Source organism: Phascolarctos cinereus, unplaced genomic scaffold (assembly GCF_003287225.1).
Source record: "Phascolarctos cinereus isolate Bilbo 61053 unplaced genomic scaffold, phaCin_HiC Scaffold_5;HRSCAF=322, whole genome shotgun sequence".
NCBI lineage: Eukaryota > Metazoa > Chordata > Mammalia > Diprotodontia > Phascolarctidae > Phascolarctos > Phascolarctos cinereus.
This window is the reverse complement of record NW_027555958.1, coordinates 448,675,684-448,696,131: the sequence shown is the minus strand read 5'-3', so window position 1 is coordinate 448,696,131 and position 20,448 is coordinate 448,675,684. Positions and strand designations below refer to the sequence as shown.

Here is a 20,448-nt window from a genome sequence, read left to right as displayed (position 1 = left end):
CTGGGATCAACCCAGTTTAATCTCTCCTTCACGTGACAGTCCTTTAAACTCTTGAAGTCAGCTATAATGCTCCTCTTGGTGTGGAAATTTCTTCATGGATGTATGTCAGTACCTGTTCTGCAATTTCTAATCTTACAGTGTTGTCTGTAGCTCTGACAAGCAGCTTGTACATAGTTATGTAGCTAAGTATGTGTGAGAGATAGATCTTGAACCCAGGACTTTCTGCCTCCAACACTGTCCCTCTATCCATACCATCTGAAATACAAAATATTGCATATGTAAAGGTTATTTTTGTGTTCTTTAAAAATCACAGTTACCAACTGGAAATGAAACTGGTGCCATCAGTTGGTGGAAAGGCTCATGGTACGTCAGTGTGATGTAATATAATTATAGCATAAGAAATCACAAATGTGAAAGACTTCAGAGTAACCTGGGATGACTTGAATGAAATGATGCAGAGTGAGAGGCAGCAAGGCAGTGCAGTGCTGGATTTGGAGTCAGAAAGACCTGGATTCAAATCCTACCCTAGACATTTACCAGCTGTGTGACCCTTGGCAAGTCTCTTAACCACATTCAGTCTCAGTTTCCTCATCTGTAAAATGGGAATAATAGTAACACCTACCTCTTAGGGTTGTTGTGAGGATCAAATGGGATAACCTATGGACAGTGCTTTGTAAACTTTAAAGTGCTATATAAATCTAGTGATTATTACTAATAAACAGCAGAATGACCATAACAACATAAAAGGAAACAACTGTGAAAGACTCTGATCGATTCATTGAAGCTAACCACAACTTCAGAAGACTCATGCCAAAAACTGATTCCTACGTTTCAACCAAGTGGTAATGGATTAAGGTTCACGGGCATTTCCAGACACAGACAACATTTTGATTTGGTGGAGAGTGATAAAATTCCCTCCCCTCCCCCAAAGAGAGAAGATAAAGAAGAGTGTTTATGAAACATTTAAAAACACAGAAACAAAAGAGAAAGAAGTTCACATGGTAGCACAGACCAGCAGAACAATTTAGTTCTACTGTATTAACATTAGAGTTTTGAGAGTTATAAACTCCTCGTAACAGAAATTCATAGATCCATATATGATTTTTTCCATTTTTCTTTGTATATGCAATGTTGACGTTTGTTAAGTTCATCATTTTAAAAAAAAGAGAATTTAAAGAAAACAATCATGGATGCATGTGGTGCAAAATGGAAGGGAAAGCTGGGAGAAAACCTCCAGTGAAGAGAGGTTGGAGGGAATTAGGGAGGTGTGATATTCAATTAAATTTAAAAAGAGGAAAGAGGGGTAGATACTAAAAAGAATAGAAAAAACACAAGTGGGATTGGTTGTGCAGGAGAAGGTCTTGGTAAAATGTTCACCTTCCTGTGGGATTTAAAGAATGCTTTCTTGAAAGACAAGGAGGCCTCCTAAAGTAGCAATTAGTGATGTCACCATCATAAAATAAACTGTAAATCTGGGAACTATTATTTGCACTGAAAGACTGATGAAATCAATGCATGGGAGGGAGTGTTATACTAATACATGCAGATAGGGCAGTCTGGTGTGGCACGTTGAAAAGGATTTTGGAAAATAAGCAGAACAGTTAACAACCAGTTGGGTACAAGTATGGGAGTCACGGGCTGGGTCTGGGACCTTAGAACCTCAGAGTCTGAAGAGGCCTCAGTAGACAGCTCATCCCATTTCCCAACCCTCCCCCAAAGCTGTGCGTATATAGAACTGGATAGGATGGTATCTGTGACAGCTTGGATGAAACATCCCTCAATATCATCTACTGACCTTGACTCTTATTCTATGCTCTCCCATTCACCTTCTTTTGACTAAGTTGGGCTTTTCACCTTCTTTGATACCAAGCAGGAGATGGTCTGGATGAAGGACATGGGGTGGTAGCATTGTAGGACTATGAGCTGTAGTGCTCAATGCATCCAGAGGCCATCTCATCTTAAAGATTAAGGAATAAGGCACAGAAAGTTTAGGTGACTTGTTCAAGGATACACAGACATAAGGGTTGTGTCACTGGCAAGCTAAAGGTGCCCTGTCAATTCAAAAATTATCATCTTGGTTTCATCAGGCCACTGAAATCCCAGGGAGTCTCATGATCTCTGGAAAAGAGGAGGGAGAGGTGATGATAAAAGAGAAACATCTGAGCAGGGAGGACAGATCCTCAAGACCTTTAGAATGTCTAGAGGACATCTGGGCAAAGCTGCAAAATCAGCTGGCTTGTGCCTGTAAGCCTAGTGGGGAGCCTCAAGTCAACCTGAGGGAGGGCAAGGAGACTGCCTTTCAGTCCAGCATTCTCAAAAGTCAGGGACATGCTCAGACTGCCCCTACTTCCATTAAAGACCTAGTAAAGATTTCTCCTCTTTTCCTTGCTCTATATCCTTTGTGACCCTATCTGAGACTGGCCCAATTCATCCAGGGGATGATGAGGTCCATGGAATCACTCAACGTAAAGAAAAGCTGCCTGACAATTGGTGCTAGCCCAAAGTGGAGTGGGAGGCCTTGGGAATTTGGCAAGTGGGAACAGGTGTCTCTTTATCTGATACGTTGATGGAGGGGTGGAGGAAGGGAGGGAATAAACATTTATTTAGTGCCTACTATACACCATGCTAAACGCTTTACAAATATTATCTAATTTGATCCTCACAACAATCCTGGGAGGTAGACGCTATTATTATTTCCATTTTATAGTTAAAGAAAGTCAGGCAAACAGAGGCTAAGTGACTTGTCCAGGTCACATGGCTGGATTTGAACCTACGTCTTCCTGACTCCAGGCCTAGCATCTTCCCCACTGTATTCCTTAGCTGCCTCAGAGGATTCTCACTCATCTATGGGTATGATTAGATGTTTTCTCAAGTTCCTTCTAGCTCTAGTCTTCCAGTCTTTCAATATATCTTCCAATATTCTGTGAAGTACAATCGCTTATCTTTACCTTTTTGGTTCAGGAACGTCTTGGCATATTCTGGGTCGTAGATATGTAATGCTGCATGAAAAGGTCCAATCCAAAGGGTAAGAGCACTGGGGTATTTTTTGGGCCCCACCTTAAATATCTCTAGTTCTGTGTTATGCTGCAATAAAGAAAAGCAAAAACTGAGTTGGGACAGTGAACCCCAGCTTCTTTGCCCCTCAACTTCCAGACTCCAGGCCCTGGGAACTCCATGACGAGCTTAGGAATCTTTGGGAAGGCAATGGAAACATGGAAAGACAGAACCTCCAAAGTGAGAAGAGGGACCTGACAAGTATCTACTCCCACCCTCATATGAGCAAGGATCCCTTCTACTGTGCCCTTGATATGAGGTTATCCAGCCCTCCCCTTGGAGATCCAGAGTGGAGAGAGATTGCAGGTCCAGGCCATTGCCTTCTGGACATCTCTATCTTCACTTCATCTCCATGTCTCATGAGCATGTCCGACTCAAGAGTTCCAAAACAAATTTTCTCCAAACTCATCCCCTCCTTCTAAACTTGCTCATTTCTGCATCTTTGCAAACTTGGAGTGACCCTTTATTCTTCCCTTTCTTCAAGCCTCTCATACAACCCATTTGCAAGTCTTGTCAGCCCTATCTCCTTAACATTTCTCCCCCCATCCCCTCCACTCCAATCATACAGTCTTTGCCTTTACCCTTTGCCCTCATCACCTCTTGCCTGAACTAATTCAATAGCCTGTAAATGGAGGCTCTCATCTCCATGTGGAAGCTATTAGTCAACTTCTGGTTTCTTTTCTCTTTAATCCAGCTCACGTAGAGCTCCCAGATGGTTGGTTGGTTGGTTGTTGTTCTTTGTTCTCAAAGAGGACCCATATAACCTCACCATGTTGGAGTCAAGATACGGTGTGTCTGGCTATGGCTGCTCAGACCAATATGAGCTCAGAAGGCTCTACTACAGGGCAGTCACAAATAGTCCACATGAACATTTGTGGTCTCTAAATTTGCACATTATGGTTTTTTTTGAGCCAAATCTCTGAAAGCTGCCCACTCCTTTCCTGATCCACTGTTGTTAACTGTGTATTGGCTCAGCTTTCCTCCAAGTGAGCAATGAACTGTTCCCACTCAGTGAAGTGCTCTAATCTGTTGACATTAAGTCTTTTTGGCAGTCACTTTGCCTTGGGGCCACCACTTTTGTTGAATGAGAATATTTAGATTGGAGAAGATGAGTCTGTATGATCAGTCAGTGCTCTCTACCACAAATAGCCTTTATCACTCTCACAGCTTGTCTTTCTCTTCCACTTACCATGAACTAGTCTATTAAATGTCAATGTTTGCTGTGAGGGTGCAATCACGAAATTATACTGCCTTTAGATGAACAGAAGACAGTGTTGGTGTTGAGTGATGTTGGTGTTGGCAGATGAGACAGTCATAACATGCACAAGTCTTCAGTAGCAAGCGATTATTGCTATTGTTTTCTTTCTTTTTCTTCTTGATAATTAATTTATTTTTAGTTTTCAACATTCACTTCCATAAGATTTTGAGTTTTAAGTTTTCTCCCTCTCCCACTCCTCTCCTCCCACCCAAAATGGCATGCAATCTGATATGGGCTCTACTTAAATGTTCATATTAAGCATATTTTCCCATTAGTCATGATGTAAAGAACAATTAGAACTAATGAGAGGAACCACGAGAATGAAGCAATAAAACAAAACAACAAAGGAAAAGGAGAGCCAATGATTTGTGTGGGTTTATTTTATATCCCTCAACTTTGCTAAATTTGTTTATTATTTCAAGTAATTTTTTTTTACTTGATTCTCTAGGATTCTCTAAGTATATCATCATATCATCTGCAAAGAGTGATAGCTTTTTTTCTTCTTTGTCTATTCTAATACCTTCAATTTCTTTTTCTTCTCTAATTGCTGAAGCTAACATTTCTAATACCATATTGAACAACAGTGGTGATAATGGACATCCTTGTTTCACCCGCAATCTTATTGGAAATGCTTCTAGCTTATCCCCATTACATATAATGCTTGCTGGTGGTTTTTGATAGATGTTATCTATCATTTTAAGGAAGACTCCATTTATTCCTATGATTTCTAGTGCTTTTAATAGGAATGGGTGTTGTATTTTGGCAAATGCTTTTTCTGCATCAATTCTGTTAGTTTTGTTGTTGATATGATCAATTATGCTGATAGTTTTCCTAATACTGAACTGGCCCTGCATTCCTGGTATGCTATTGATACTTTCAGCTCCAGTCCTCCCAAGGACTTCCTGCCATATCTGATAGTCTGTGCTTACTCTTGCATTAAAGTCACCCAGAATTATAAGCTTGTCCTCTTTTGGCACATCGATGATGAAGGTCTCCAGGTCTTCATAAAATTTTTCTTTGATCTCATCAGAGTTCATCATGGTGGGAGCAGAGGCACTGATGATGGTGGCATGGTGCTTTCCTGCAAGTGGCAGTCTCATTATCATGAGTCTATCGTTCACTCCTTTTGGGAGGCACACATGCTTGTTGACTAGATTAGTTTTAATTGAAAAGCCTACACCAGCTTCACAGCACTCCCCCTTCACTGTGGCCATTCCAGAATAATATGTATCCAGCTCCAACTTCAGCAAGCTAGACTTCATTTGCTAGCCTTGTTTCATTCATGGCTGCTATTTGGATATGATACCTGTTGAGTTCTCTCACAACAAGAGCTGTTCTTCCTGCAGGTCTACTGGATTTCACATTGTCCATAAGTATGTGCACATTCCATGTACTGATGGTGAGTGGAATCATCTTTGCAATTTTTTGTACATTTTTTCTGTGTTTTGACCACAGGGGTGGTATCTCTACCTGCCATGGTAAGTAGGCCAGGGTTGGGTGACACAGACAATTTTTAGAGCACCTTTTCTATCTTCTTCCTCATGCCAGGACATGAGTAGTGTGGTCTTTAAGAAAGGCTACTCAGACAGGCAGGGAACCACTGAATCCCACTGCTGCTTCAGTCCAGTGAGTAAATAACCCTATGGCCTGGGTCACCTGCGTGCAGGGTTGTGATTATAACTCCCAGTGTATCCACACCTGCTGCTTCATCACTTGCCATTGTCACAAGACTTTGAGGTAGGTAAAATGGTAAAATGGTATGGGTGATGTCTTTTGAGTTGCACATAAATTGGATTTAAGTAAAGCAAAGTTGCCCAAAGTTGTCAGCCTCATTCTCTCTTCCAGAGTCATTGGAGTCCAATGGCAAGAGAAAAGTCAAGATGATTTGGGATGGCTTAGGGTGCAATGGATGACCTTGGCATCTTTGATGTCCAATCAAGCTCTAAGCTCTTCACAGCACCTGCTTCAGCCACTTTCATGACTATTGGAACAAACTGTTCTCATCTGCCCATTCTTCTGGGGGAAGTCTTCATGTGCTTGGGCGTAGACATTCCCCTAACTCACCAATGGGTTTGAGACCCCTCAGTCACCCTCAACCTGGTTGAAACAGGGGTCATACTGGGATGTGGCTACTGCACATGCTTTTTGGAGCCACACGTGACAGTTGAGTGAATCAGGAAGACATGCGTGGAAAACAGCCCTGAAAATGGCTCAGCAGCCCTCCTACCAGAGGTACTAGTCTTTTCTGAACACGTACTACATCCCAGAATTACAAATTATTAACAACATGAAAGATGGGTCCAAATCATAAATAATAAGAGAAATGGACATCAAAACAACCTCAGAATTTTACCTCCCATCCTGCAAATTGACAAATGTGGCAAAAGGTAGGAAGAGTTGGAGAGATTATGGGAAGATAGGCGCACTAGTACATTGCTGGTGAAGCTGTGAGTCAGTATAACCATTTTGGAAAACGATTTGGAATTCTGAAAACAAAGCGATTAAAATGTCCATACCCTTTGAACTGGAGATTCCATTACTAGGCTTATACTTTAAGGAAACTGTTGATAAGGTGTCTATATACATCAAAATACGTATAGTAGCACTTTTTGTGACAGTTAAATTTTGTTATTTTTAAATTTTTTTAAATTTTATTAATTTATTTTGATTTATCAACAATCACTTCCATATGCTTTTGAGTTTAAAATTTTTCTCCCCCTTCCTCCCCACCACCCTCCCCAAGACATCCAGATTTGAACTCAGGTTCTCCACTTCAGGGCAGGTGCTCTATCCACTGTGCCCCCCCAGCTGCCCTTATCATTTCATTATTGATCCTATTCATGACAGTTTGAATTTGTCCTGCAACTGCTGAAGTTGTGGTTCTTTGTCTCTGAACTTAGTTCAGAATTCAGCGGGCCTGTAATGAGTTAATTCTAGAAATTTAGTTCTCCTGCTAATCACTGAACTCTTCTTGCCTCAAGGAATTTTGCTAACCTCAGGGAATGTGTGTGCAGGAAAGGGAGTTAGGGCTGACATCTTTACTCTGCCAAGCTGTCCTTCAAGGATGTCTCGTTTGCTATCCAAAAGTCTGGGTTATTATCTCACACTTGAACTGAAACAATGAGCACTTCTTAGTTTCATGAGAGAAGAAAGTGGATTGTTGCTGGTTCCAGTTACCAAATTTCTTTTTTGTTGTTTATTTTTCTTTATTTTTAATTTTCTTTATTTTATTTATGGAATGAAACAAGTATTTTCATAACATAGAATACTAAAAAAAGATGATTGCACATAAAACTGCATATCTACTATGTATAACTTGCTATTCCCTTCAAATATGTATTAAAGTTACCATGTAAATTTCTTTTTTTTTTCTTCCACCCACCTTGGAGATGGCTACCGTTAGACACATATACACACACATACACATATATGTATGTGTGTATGCACATGTAACATCATTCTATATATGCTTCTATTTATCCAGTTCTTTCTTTTTTAAAATTTTTCTTAAATTTATTCATTTTTACTTTTCAACATTCATTTCCACGAGATTTTGAGTTTCAGATTTTCATCTCCCTCCTCCCCCCACCCCAAGGTGGCATGCATTCTGAATATCCTTTCTCCTAGAATGCCCTCCCTTCTATCTCTTCCCCTCTTCTCTTATCCCCTCCCCCTTCTACTTTCCTGTAGGGCAGGATATATTTCTATACCCCATTTCCTGTATTATTTCCCAGTTGCATGTGAAAACATTTTTTTTAAACATGTGGTTTTAAAACTTCGGGTTCCAAATTTCCTCCCTTCCTCCCTTCCCACCCACTGTCATTGAAAAGGCAAGCAACTCAATATAGGTTATACATGCGCAGTTATGCAGAACACTTCCATAGTAGTCATGTAGTGAAAAACTAACTCTATTTCCCTTAATCCTATCCCACTCCCCCTCCCATTTATTCTATTCTTTCTTTTGACCCTGTCCCTCCTCAGAAGTTTGCTTCTGATTACACCCCTTTCCCAATCTGCCCTCCTCTCTATCATCCCTGCTCTCTTGTCCCCTTCTCCCCCTATTTTCCTGTAGGGTAAGACAGAGTTCCATACCCAATTGAGTGTGTATGTTATTTCCTCCTTAAGCCAAAACCTACGAGAAAAAGATTCACTCATTCCCTCTCACCTTTCTGTTTCCCCTCCACTGCAAGAGCCTTTTTTCCTGTTTTTTTTTTGTGTGAGATAATTTACACAGTTCTACCTCTCCCTTTCTCCTTCTCCCAGTATAATCCTCTCTCACCCTTAATTTAATTCTCCAGATATGACCCTTTCATCTTCAACTCTATCTATCTATCTATCTATCTATCTATCTATCTATCTATCTATCTATCTATCTATCTACCTACCTACCTATTTATCTATCTACCTATCTATCTATATCTCTCTCTATATACACACATATAATTTTTTCCCTCCCACTACCCTAATACTGACAAAGGTCTCATGAGTTACAAATGTCATCTTTACATGCAGGAATGTAAAGAGTTCAACCTTAATAACTCTCTTTTGTTTACCTCTTCATGTTCCACTTGAGTCTTGTATTTGAAAGTCAAATTTTCTATTCAGCTCTGGTCTTTTCATCAAGAATGCTTGAAAGTCCTCTATTTCACTGAATGACCATTTTTTACCCCTGAAGGATTATACTCAGTTTTGCTGGGTAGGTGATTCTTGGTTGCAATCCTATCTATTTTGCCGTCTGGAATATTATATTCCATGCCCTCTGGTCCCTTAATGTAGAAGCTGCTAAATCTTGTGTTATCCTGATTGTGTTTCCACCATACTTGAATTGTTTCTTTCTGGCTACTTACAATATTTTCTCCTTGACCTGAGAACTCTGGAATTTGGCTACAATATTCCTGGGAGTTTTCCTTTGGGGCTCTCTTTGAGGGGGAGATAGGTGGATTCTTTCCATTTCTATTTTGCCCTCTGGTTCTAAAATATCAGGGCAGTTTTCCTTGATAATTTCTTGAAAGATGATGTCTAGGCTCTTTTTTTGATCATGGCTTTCAGATAGTCCAATAATTTTTAAATTCTCTCTCCTGGATCAATTTTCCAGGTCAGTTGTTTTTCCAATGAGATATTTCACATTATTTTCTAATTTTTCTTCCTTTTGGATTTGTTCTACTGTGTCGTGATTTCTCATAAAGTCACTATCTTCCAATTGCTGTATTCTAATTTTTAAGGAAGTATTTTCTTCAGTAAGCTTTTGGACTTCCTTTTCCATTTGGCCAATTTTTCTTTTTAGGGCATTCTTCTCCTCATTGGCTTTTTGGACCTCTTTTGCCATTTGGGTTAGGCTATTTTTTTAAGGTGTTATTTTCTTTAGTATTTTTTTTTGGGTCTCCTTTAGCAAACTGTTGACTTGTTTTTCATGATTTTCTTGCATCACTCTCATTTCTCTTCCCAGTTTTTCATCTACTTCTCTTATTTGCATCTCAAGCTCCTTTGTGAACTCTTCCAAGGTCTAGGACTGATTCATATTTTTCTTGGAGGCTTTGGATGTAGGGGCTTTGACTTTGTTGTCCTCTTCTGCTTGTATGTTTTGTTCTTTGTTACCAAAAAAAAAAAAGATTCTATGGTCTGACACTTCTTGAGATGTTTGCTCATGATCCCAGCCAATTACTTGAGCTATAAACTCTTTATGAAGGTAGAGGTCTGCTTCCAATGTGGAGAATGTACTGTCCTAAGCTTCAGGGGTTTGTACAGCTGTTTTCAGAGATATTTCTAGGGACCTGTAAATTTTCAGTTCTTCCAAGGTGATAAGATAAGGGGCAAGGTGTTTACTCCTTTCCTGGCCTGTGCTCTGGTCTTTGAGTGACTAAAAGCACTCTTTTCTGCCTTGGAACTGTGAGGAAGATTTCCTCTCTACTGCCACTACAAGCTCCACCACGCCAGCCCTCCTCCTCACCCCAGGACTGCCCCTCAGAACTGTGACCCTGATCCAAGCACAGGCAAAGCAAGAGATTCCACTTCAGCACTGGCAAAAAGATCCCTGCAATCCCCCTCTGATCAGCCACTTGATTCCCCCTCAGTCTGTGGGCCAGAAGTTCAGGAGGCAGCCGCTGTCCTGGGGCCATGCTCGCTTGGGAACTGAGGCTGTGACCTAGCTTCTCTATCACTGCAGAAACAGACTTTTCCCACTGACCTTCTAAGTTGTCTATGGCCTTCATGGGTTGAGACATCAGGAATCTGCCACAGCTGCCTGTGATTCAGTTCTCTGAGGCCTGCTCCAGGTTCTCTGTGGCCTGCATACCCATGCCAAACTGCACTCCTCTCCCTACCTAGTGCCATATACCTTTCTGATCAACCATCTAGGTTGTCTTGGGCTGGAAATGTGTTTCATTTTGTCTTTTTATGGATTCTGCTGCTTTAGAATTTGTTTAGAGCTATTTTTATAGGTATTTGGAGGGCTTTGGGGGAGAGCTCAAGCAAGTCACTGCCTTCACTCTGCCATCTTGGCTCTGCCCCTATCCAGTTCCCAATTACCAAATTTCTAACCAATCATGTTGTTCCCTGCACCTCAGCTTTGTAACTAATCATTTTCTACTCAAACTCCTGATGTCATCTACCCTGTTCTATTCTTGTTCTCTTCTCCCCAAAACCTATAAAAGGGGAACAGTCTTTTTGCTCAGGGTCTTTGGCATAAATAGAAGTAATCCATTGACCGTTTATTGACCCCTGCTAATAAATGTTGTCTTGTTGAAAGATCTGCCTTTGTTTATCCTTTAGTTAAATCTCACATGCTACAAGCCACACAAAAAATGAAACAAAAGTAAATGTTGTGAAAGTATAAAGAACAAACAAGATTTGAAATAAGAGATATGAAAAGAATTTGCAGCAGTGGGATATCCACAGGTGTTTACGTTGCACGTATTTTTAGAACTTTTAAAATGTATTGATCAGTTATGTTTCTTTCTTTTTCTTTTTTTTCATCCTTAAAAATGTTGTCATATGTAATGATGCTCTTAGAAGGGGAAGGATATCAAGGAAACTATGTTAATGTGAAAAACATCTGTAAAAGACATCAATAAAAATAATTTTTAAAGAAGAAGTGAAAGGAAGAAGTAAACAGGATAATAGCGAGGGAAGGCCACAGGTCAATGGAAGATTTTTTTTATTTGTTTGATTTTGGGGTAAGAGGATAGATGAACATAGGTGCAGGCAGAAAGGCAGTGAGTGAGAGATAGGGTCATGTCATTCTTTTGTGTAAAAGTCTTCACTGGTTCCCCACTGCTTCCTAAAAAAAATTCAGGGTTTTTTCTACTTTTTTTCTAAAACTTAAATACACAATAAGAAAATAAAAAGAAACATATTATAAACATAAATATTAAAACATAAATGCAAAATAAGAAAAGAAAAAATGTGGTAGAGGATTCAAAATATATAGCAATGAAATTCCATGTCAAGAAAGCCTATGTAATAGATATTACATGTTGTGTTGAGAGCTATCCATGTTGTCTTTGCTTCCCTGTAAGTTTTCTTTTATTCTCTGCTATGCAATTTTTACTTTGTTCTTTTCCCCCTTTCCTGTCCTTCCCCCCACTCTCCCCAGAAGGCTAAAATTAAGTGTGGATATATTTATATATGGATATAGGTATATACATACACATAGATATATATACACATGTGTACGTATATAAACATATACTTTCCCTAACAAATTCTACTCCTGATCTTTGTTTTGTTTATGCCTCTCTTATTTCCTATCCCTGATGATTCCTCTACTTCACTTCTAACCACCACCTCGCCCTCCTATTACTTAACCTACCCTCCACCCCCTGGATTCCTCCTTTATCTTCCCAATCCCATAAATCTAAACACTCTTCAATACCCCACCACACACACTTTAACCTATTCCCTCACCTACCCCTCTAGAGATTCCTTACTTATTGTCTCCTCCCTACATCTCCTTGGTGTTTTATTTCTTTCTGAAGTTAGAAGACTTTAATACTCTTCTAAATATATATGTATTGCTCCTTCTTGAACCCATTCCTGATGAAAGTACGTTTCCAGAACTAACAGCCCTCCTTCCCCACGTAATTCCTCTGTGTCACTTCTCCCTCTCGAATCTCATTTGTATAAAATAATTACTCATTTTACCTGTTTCTAAACAATTTTGCTTTTTGAAGTCATATCATACTCAGGTCTACCCCAATCTTTCTTACAAACTACCCAATTATTAATAACAATCTTAAACATACATTTTATATACATAAAAGGTAAACAGTCTGTCCTTATTGAGTGCCTTGTAACTAATTAGTCTTTGGTGTGTACCTTATATTTCTCTTGTTTCTTGTATGTCAGATCTTTTATTAAGTTCAGGTTTCTTTTTAACAAAGTCCTGAAAGTCTGACAATTCATCAAATGTTCATTTATTGATACAGGATTATGCTTAGCTTGGCTGGGTATGGTATTGTTGTCTGCAGCCTCTTCAATATGTAGTGTTCCAAGACCTGCAGTCTTTTAGTGTCACCACTACTAGGTCTTGTGTGATTCTAATTGTGACACTGCCATGTTTAAATTGTTTTTTACTTGTTGTTCATAATATTTTATACTTGAGCAGGGAGTTTCAGAATTTGACTATAATATTCCTGTGGATTTTCCTCATATAATCTCTTTCAGGTGGTGATTGGTGGATTTGTATCTATTTCAACTTTCCCCTCTTGTTCTAATGTTTCAGGACAATTTTCTTTAATTATTTCTTGTATTATTGTATCAAGATTTTTTTTATCATAGTTTTCAGATAGTCTGATTATTCTTATGTTTTCTCTTTTTGATTTGTTCTCCAAATCAGTTGTTTTTCTTATGAGATGTTTCACATTCTCTTCTGTTTTTTCATTCTTTATATTTTGTTTTATTATTTCTTGATCTCTTATAACTCTGCTGGTTCCCCCTTGCTCAATTCTGATTTTCTTTTTTTTTAAATTTTTTATTAATTTATTTATTTTTAGTTTTCAACATTCACTTCCACAAGATTTTGAGTTCCAAATTTTCTCCCCTTCTCACCCCTCCTTCAGTCCCAAGATGGTGTGCATTCTGAATACCCCTTCCCCTAATCTACCCTCTCTTCTGTCTCCCCCCCTTCTCTTATCCCCTTCCCCTTCTATTTTCCTGTAGGGTAGGATAGATTTCTATAGGCCATTGTCTGTATAGCTTATTTCCCAGTTGCATGTAAAAACAGTTTTTAACATCTGTTTTTAAAACTTTAGGTTCCAAATTCTCTCCCTTCCTCCCTCCCCACCCACCCTCATTGAGAAGGCAAGCAACTTGATACAGATTAATACATGTGTAGTCATGCAAAACACTTCCATAGTAGCCATGTTGTGAAAAACTAACTATATTTCCTTTCATCCTATCCTGCCCCCCATTTATTCTAGTCTCTGTTTTGACCCTGTCCCTTCTTAGAAGTGTTTGCTTCTGATTACCCCCTCCCCCAATCTTCCCTCTCTTCCATCATGCCCCTGTTCACTTATCCCCTTCCCGCCTATTTACCAGTAGGGTAAGACAGATTTCCCTACGCAATTGAGTGTGTATGTTATTCCCTCCTTAAGTTAAATCCAATGAGAATGAGATTCACTCATTCCCTCTTACCTTTCCCCACTTCCCATACACTGTGAAAGCTTTTTCTTGTCTGTTTTATGTGAGATAATTTACCCAATTCTACCTCTTCCTTTCTCCTTCTCCCAGTATAATCCTGTCTCATCCCTTAATTTTATTCTCCAGATATCAGCCCCTTATCTTCAACTCACCCTGTGCCCTCTATCTATCTATCTATCTATCTATCTATCTATCTATCTATCTATCTATCTATCTATCTATCTTTTTTCCTTCCATTTTTTTATTACTCATTTTACAAAGTCACCCCAAAAACTTTAATGTTAGAACCAAAAAATCTCCATAACAACTGCTCACATGCAAAGAAATGCTGAACTGAGTGTCCTAACCATGGACAGAAGACCAGACACTCATGTAACTTGGAGGGTGGCTGTGCAGTGAAGGAGGGAAAGAAGCCCTCATGCTATTGCTGCTCATCACATAGCAGGTGTCAGCTGCATTGGCACATGGCTGCACTCACTTTGCCCCTGTTCAATGATGGTAAAGACTGAAAACACAGCAGAAAGATATGACTCTCTCCTCTCAGACTAGAGACAGACTGGTGATGGTTGGTTTGCCGTGGGTCATGTGATAAACAGGAGAGAGTGTGCACAGTGGCAACCCACCCACCAAGTTAGATGATGGGTACAATAGTGACTAGTGGAAGAGGGGCATGGACAAAGTATTCATTATATCTTTACTTTCTTTTACATTCTTTACATTTTTCATGGGCCACCCTCAATCCTTTGGTGGGCCCATGGGCCATATGTTTTACAGGCCTGATCTAAAGCTTAGCATCCTCTCATTCTCTTTTCTTCAACTTCTCTCACACTACGCTCTTTGATTTGAAGTCCTGCTGATTTGGCCTCCATGTCATATCTCTTTCTCTTTACACATACATGTTTATACATACACAAAGGAACCAGCCTAGTGTCTTCTCCATTACATTTTATCTAGACTATTGAAAAAATTTCTTAATTGGTTTCCAAAATGGGAAAGTATTTTGTATCTTTAACCTGTCTTCCCATTAGTTGCCGAAACAGTCTTTCTGACCCAGGGCAAAAGCTTAATGTTATTCCCTATTGCCTCAAGGATAAAATAAAAACTCTGTATCCTGATATTTAAGGGGTACCACATTCTGATTGTAGCCTGTTGTCCCAGGATTATTCAATTATTCCCCTTCATGAAGAGGCAGCTAGGTGGTGCTCTAGTCAACAGAGTAATTAACCAGGAGTTTGAAAGACCAAAATTCAATTTGATCCCAGACACTAGTTGTGTGAACCTGGGTAAGTCATTTCACCTTTCTTTGCCTCATTTTCCTCAGCTGTAAAATGGGGATAATAATATCATCTATTTTGCACGGTTGTAAGGCTCAAACAAGATAGTATTAGTAAAGCATTTGGCATGGTGTTTGGTACATAGTAGGTACTTAATAAATGGTCATTCTCTTCCACTTCCCATTCACACACAATTAGAGAATCATTGAATTCTAAGCATTGGAAAGACCACAGTGACCATCTAATTCAAATGATACACCAAGAGATTCTCTACAGTAACAACCCCAACAAGAGATCTGGAGGCTTCTTGAACATCTCTAAAGAAGGAGAGCCTACTGTCTCCCAGAGAAGCCCCCCCCATCCTGCCACTTTCACTGGCTACAATTTCTTCCTGATATCCAGCCTAGATTGGCCTCTGTGCAGCTCTCCCCCCACCCTCACCCTACAGCTTTGCTCCTGGTTCTGCCCGCTGTGGTCAGACAGAACAAGTCAGCTCAAATCAGTCTTCCATATGACAAACAAACATCCATGAAGTTAAGTATTTAACTAGAAGTCTTCTCTACTCCAGGCTACATATGCACAGTTGCCTCAACCTATCCTCATATGACAAATTGCTTTCCCTTTACAAATTTCAAGCTGCCCTCAGAACACCAGTACTCACTTGAAGGCCACTTCCTTGCTGAAGCTTTCATTGATGCTTCCGTGGGACCCCACATGGCCTTGTTCTTGTTCTTGTAGAATGTATTGGTTGTGTCATATCAGTTATTACAGCTTTGCGTGTGTGTATATGAGAGAATGCCTGTGTGTGTACTGTGTGTATGTATGAATGTGTGTGAGTGAGAGCCTCTGTGTGTGTGTAAGAGAGAGAGAGAGAGAGAGAGAGAGAGAGAGAGAGAGAGAGAGAGAGAGAGAGGAGAAGAGAGAGAGGAGAGAGAGAGAGAGAGAGAGAGGAGAGAGAGAGAGAGAGAGAGAGAGAGAGAGAGAGAGAGAGAGAGAAGCCAGAGACAGATACAGAGAGAGATGAAGGCAGAAGATGACAGAGATATTCCCTTTCTAAACTGAGCTCCCTGAGAGCAGGGTCTGGATTGGAGCTAGACTTTGAGTTTCCCACAATGCCTAGCACACAGTAGCTGCTTCAAATTTGCTGAATTGAATTAAAGAAGAAAAAACTTTGTACTTGAAGTCTGAAAATGTGAGTTCAAATTCTTAATTTGCTAATTGTCAAGGCAACAAGCATTTATAGTTATAATTATTATTACTAATGATGTTAGCTCTTATATAGCATTTAATAACAATTTATGACTCATAATTACATTTCTATAGCACTTTAGACATATGATCTCATTTGATTCTAATAGCAATCCTTTGACATAGGTGCTTTTGTTATCCTCATTTTACAGATGAGGGAACTGAAGCTAAGAGTAGTTAAGTGACTTGCCCAGGGTCATACAGCTAGTAAATTTCTCAGGTAGGTTTCAAACTCAGGACTTCTTAACTCCATGTTCAGCATTCCTACTAAGAGCCTACTGTGTGCCAGGCACTGTGCTAAGCACTGGGGATACAAAACACTCTGCCTTCAAGGGAGTCACAATCTAATGGTGGAGATAAGATGCAAATACCTATGTACAAGATCTATACAGGATAAATCGGAGATAATGCTACAGGGCCATCTGGAGGTGAAGTGACAGATTCAAAGTCTCATTGAAGCCAGGACCCCTAACGACCTCCGGGATGCACAATGAGGGAGGAGGAAAAGCTGTGCAAATGCTAGTAGAGCAGGAGGGAGAAGGCCATGAGGTGTCAGGAAGACTCTCCCAATGAGTTTCCCCAGAATGAATCTGTGTGTCACTCCTAAGGCTCTTCTCTATCCTACTGCCTCCTACAGAGGGAGACCCCTGGGCCTGAAACCTGGCCTCAAGGTCAATCAGGCCAAGGGCAGCAGCTTCTCCCTCCCTCTGTCCTGGCTGCCCCCCCCAACAAGCCCTGTCAGAGCCCCCACTTACCACTTTGTTCCCGTAGAGCCAGTGTGTTGGGGGTCCCGGGAAGGGGCGCAGGGCTTGCAGCAGTCTATGGCGCTTGAGGTAGAGCTTGACGGCTTGCCACAGCAGCAGCACAAGGGTGAACGTCAAGGCCAAGGACGGAGCCCAGTGCCTCTCCTGCCAAGGGGCCATGCCAGAGTCCATGGGGACCGAGTCAGAGCCCATGCTGCTGGCGCTCCTGAGATGCTCTGTTGCCAGTAGTGGCAACCATACTTCTTATGTGGGGACTGGGGCCGCCTGAGGCCACACATGTCACCCCCTTCCCTCAGCCTCTTCCAAAACAGAAATAGGGAAGTGACAGTATAGCCAAGCCCTGAAGGAAGGAGTAGGTAGCTTGCAACACTCCCGGATTTCTTTTGACCAATTGCCTGATTGGGCCCAGAATCTTGGCAGCTATGGGTGGTCAAAAAGAGGGAGAAATTAAGGACTTCCTTCCCTGCAAAGAAATTGCCTCTGGGTGCAATGGGATCTTTGGGAGAAACTGATCTAGTTTCTCCCCCGTCACATGAAAGGTTGGATAAGGAGAGCTCTAAGCCGACCCCTCCCTCCACTGCCCTCCTCTACCCCTTCCTACCCCACACACATTCTAAGTTCCCAGATTTCTCTTTACTTTTCCATTTCCTGTTCTGTCTGTTCTAAGGTCCTCCCCCCGGCCCCATCTTATAGTTAGTGTTTTGAGGTACATGGCGGTATTTCAAGCCCTTCGCAACCTAGCCTCTTGACCATTTTCTAGTGTTATGCTTCTATTTCTCCACTCATTCTAAGATCCAGAGATGCTGGCTTACTTTCTATGTTCCTTAGCACAGGACATCCAGTCTCTCTGCTTCTTGCCTTTGCGGTTGGTGATTCCCAAGCCTGAAATGCTCACCCTCCCCAATCTACCTCTTAGTTTCCCCAGCCTTTTTCAAGACTCACCCAAAGCTCAGCTTTTTTTTTTACTAGGAGGTCTTTCCTGGTCCCCTCAATCCCATCCCCCCCACAGTCTTCCATGTATATGTCTAGTTATTTACATTTCTCTCCTATTAGAAAATAAGGCTGGTGAAGGCAGGACCTGTTTTTATCTTTCATTTCATCCATCTCTTACCACAGTTCCAGGCAAATAGTAAGTGCTCAATAAATGCTCGTTTACTCACTGACAGACATTTTACAGTCTAGGGTCCTTCTCAGCCCTGACTGTTTCTCTTATTTTTTTCCAGCATCACCTCCCCCTAATCCCCAGCAATCTTTGTTCTAAGAGACCTTCCAGCTTTAAGTAATTCCTATACTTACGTGCTCCACCTTGGGGTCAGGCAAGTCAGCTTACATGAATCAACAGAACACTGTGAGGGAGAGATTTCAGGAGGTATCAGATGAATCAAACCAGTGCTATCACCTCAATCACCACCCCCACCCCAGACCTTGATGGAGATGATTCGGGACCCTGAACCCCAGTGCCTTCACAAGAACAATGCCTCCAGACTGCTAACCTTACTTCCTGTTTCCCCCTACAATCATCTTGGAAGAAAACAATCTCTATTAATCAACCAATAAACATTTATTGAGCACCTACAATATGCCAGGTACTGTGCTAAGTGCTGGAGATAGAAAGGCAAAAGACATTTACTATCCCTTTTTTTTTGTGAGGCAATGGGGGTTAAGTGACTTTCCCAGGGTCACATAGCTATTGAGTGTCAAGTGTCTGAGGCTGGATTGACAGTTCCCATCCTTAAAGAGATTATAATCTAATGGGGGAAATAATTAACAGAGAGAAGGCATTGGGATTAAGAGAGGCTATGGAAGGGATTTTTTGTTGAGACTTAAAGGAAGGTAGAAATGTCAGCAGTCAGATTTGAGGAGGGAGAGTTTCCAGGCATTGGGGACAGCTAAAGAAAATGCCTGTCAGGGCAGGTAGGTGGCGCAATGGCTAGAGCTCTGGCCTTGGAGTCAGGAGGACCTGAGTTCAAATGTGACCTAAGACACTTGATGCTTAACTAGCTGTGTGACCCTGGGCAAGTCACTTTACCCCAATTGCCTCACCAAAATGCCTGTAATGAAGGGATGGAATATTATCAAAGAGTAGGTGTCATGGAGTAAGGTGTAAGATGACTGGAAAAGTACGAGGAGACTAGATTTTGAAATTGTGTATGCCAAATGGAGCATTTTGCATTTGATCCTGGAGGTCATAGGGAGCACTGGAGTTTATTGAGGGCATGTGGGATGTGCCATGATCAGTCCTGTGCTTTCAGAAAATCACTTTAGTGGCTGAACAAAGGATGGCTTGGAGCGGGAAGAGACGTGAGGCAGGCAGACCATCAGCAGGCTATTCCAATAATCCAAACATGAGGTGATGAGGGCCTGAGCTAGAGTGGGGCCAGTGTCAGATGAGACAAGAGCACATACAAGAAGTGCAAGGGTGAAATCTATGGAGAACGTACCCATCTTTGTTGCCACCAGTAGCGTTAAACACTGACCAAATGCCACCAATGGGCAGGTAAGTCTAAGAGCCCTGGCAATGTCAATTAATCCCAGACCATCGATCCTCCTTCTAGCCCCAGCTCCCATTACCATCATTGTGGGAAGCAGCCCTTGTGGAGATAAAACCTGGCCACTATGGGTGCTGCAGTTGCAATGTCTTCAGCAACCACAGCTATTAAGGACCTAAAGAACATGTATTACTATGGTCTTTGCTGCTGTACCCGAGGACTGACCATGGGACCTTTCCGTATGACTTGCAATTGAAACTTCTTTTGTGTGTTATCTTCCCATTAGAATGTGAGCTTCAGAAAATATTTTCTTTCTCTATTTATATCCCCAATGCTTACTTCATAATAAGGACTTAATAAATGCTTTTTCATTCATTCTTTCTTTCATTCATCCTTTTCCTTCCTGTCCTTCATATTTCATTGTGTTTATATATATATATATATGTATATATATATATATGCATACATATATAATATACACATACATACATGTACATATACATAATATACATACACACACATATATGGAATTTGGGGCAGTTCTGAGAGCCAAGGAGGAATGAGTGTCCTTTCCTAGGAGAGCTGGAATCCCTTCCACTTAGTCCATAATTAGAGAATTAGCTTATGTCCCCCCAGTAACTGGGGGCTATTCACATGTTCCATAAATATACTTCCAAAGACAGAATTTCTAAGAATTTGGGGACTTTAAATCTGAAGCATTAGAT

General features: G+C 40.8%; 1 pseudogene across 1 annotated transcript in view; it reads right to left on the bottom strand.

Annotated features, from left to right (window-relative positions):
• Positions 1-19,273, bottom strand: part of LOC110209313 (cytochrome P450 4X1-like) — a 45,202-nt pseudogene extending 25,929 nt beyond the window's left edge. Inside the window, exons 1-3 of the transcript XR_013487430.1 lie at positions 18,531-19,273; positions 17,226-17,654; positions 2,949-3,084 (exon numbers count right to left, since the gene is read on the bottom strand). The product of XR_013487430.1 is annotated as a cytochrome P450 4X1-like (transcript). The remainder of the gene's footprint in view (positions 1-2,948; positions 3,085-17,225; positions 17,655-18,530) is intronic.
• Positions 19,274-20,448: the final 1,175 nt, after the last annotated feature.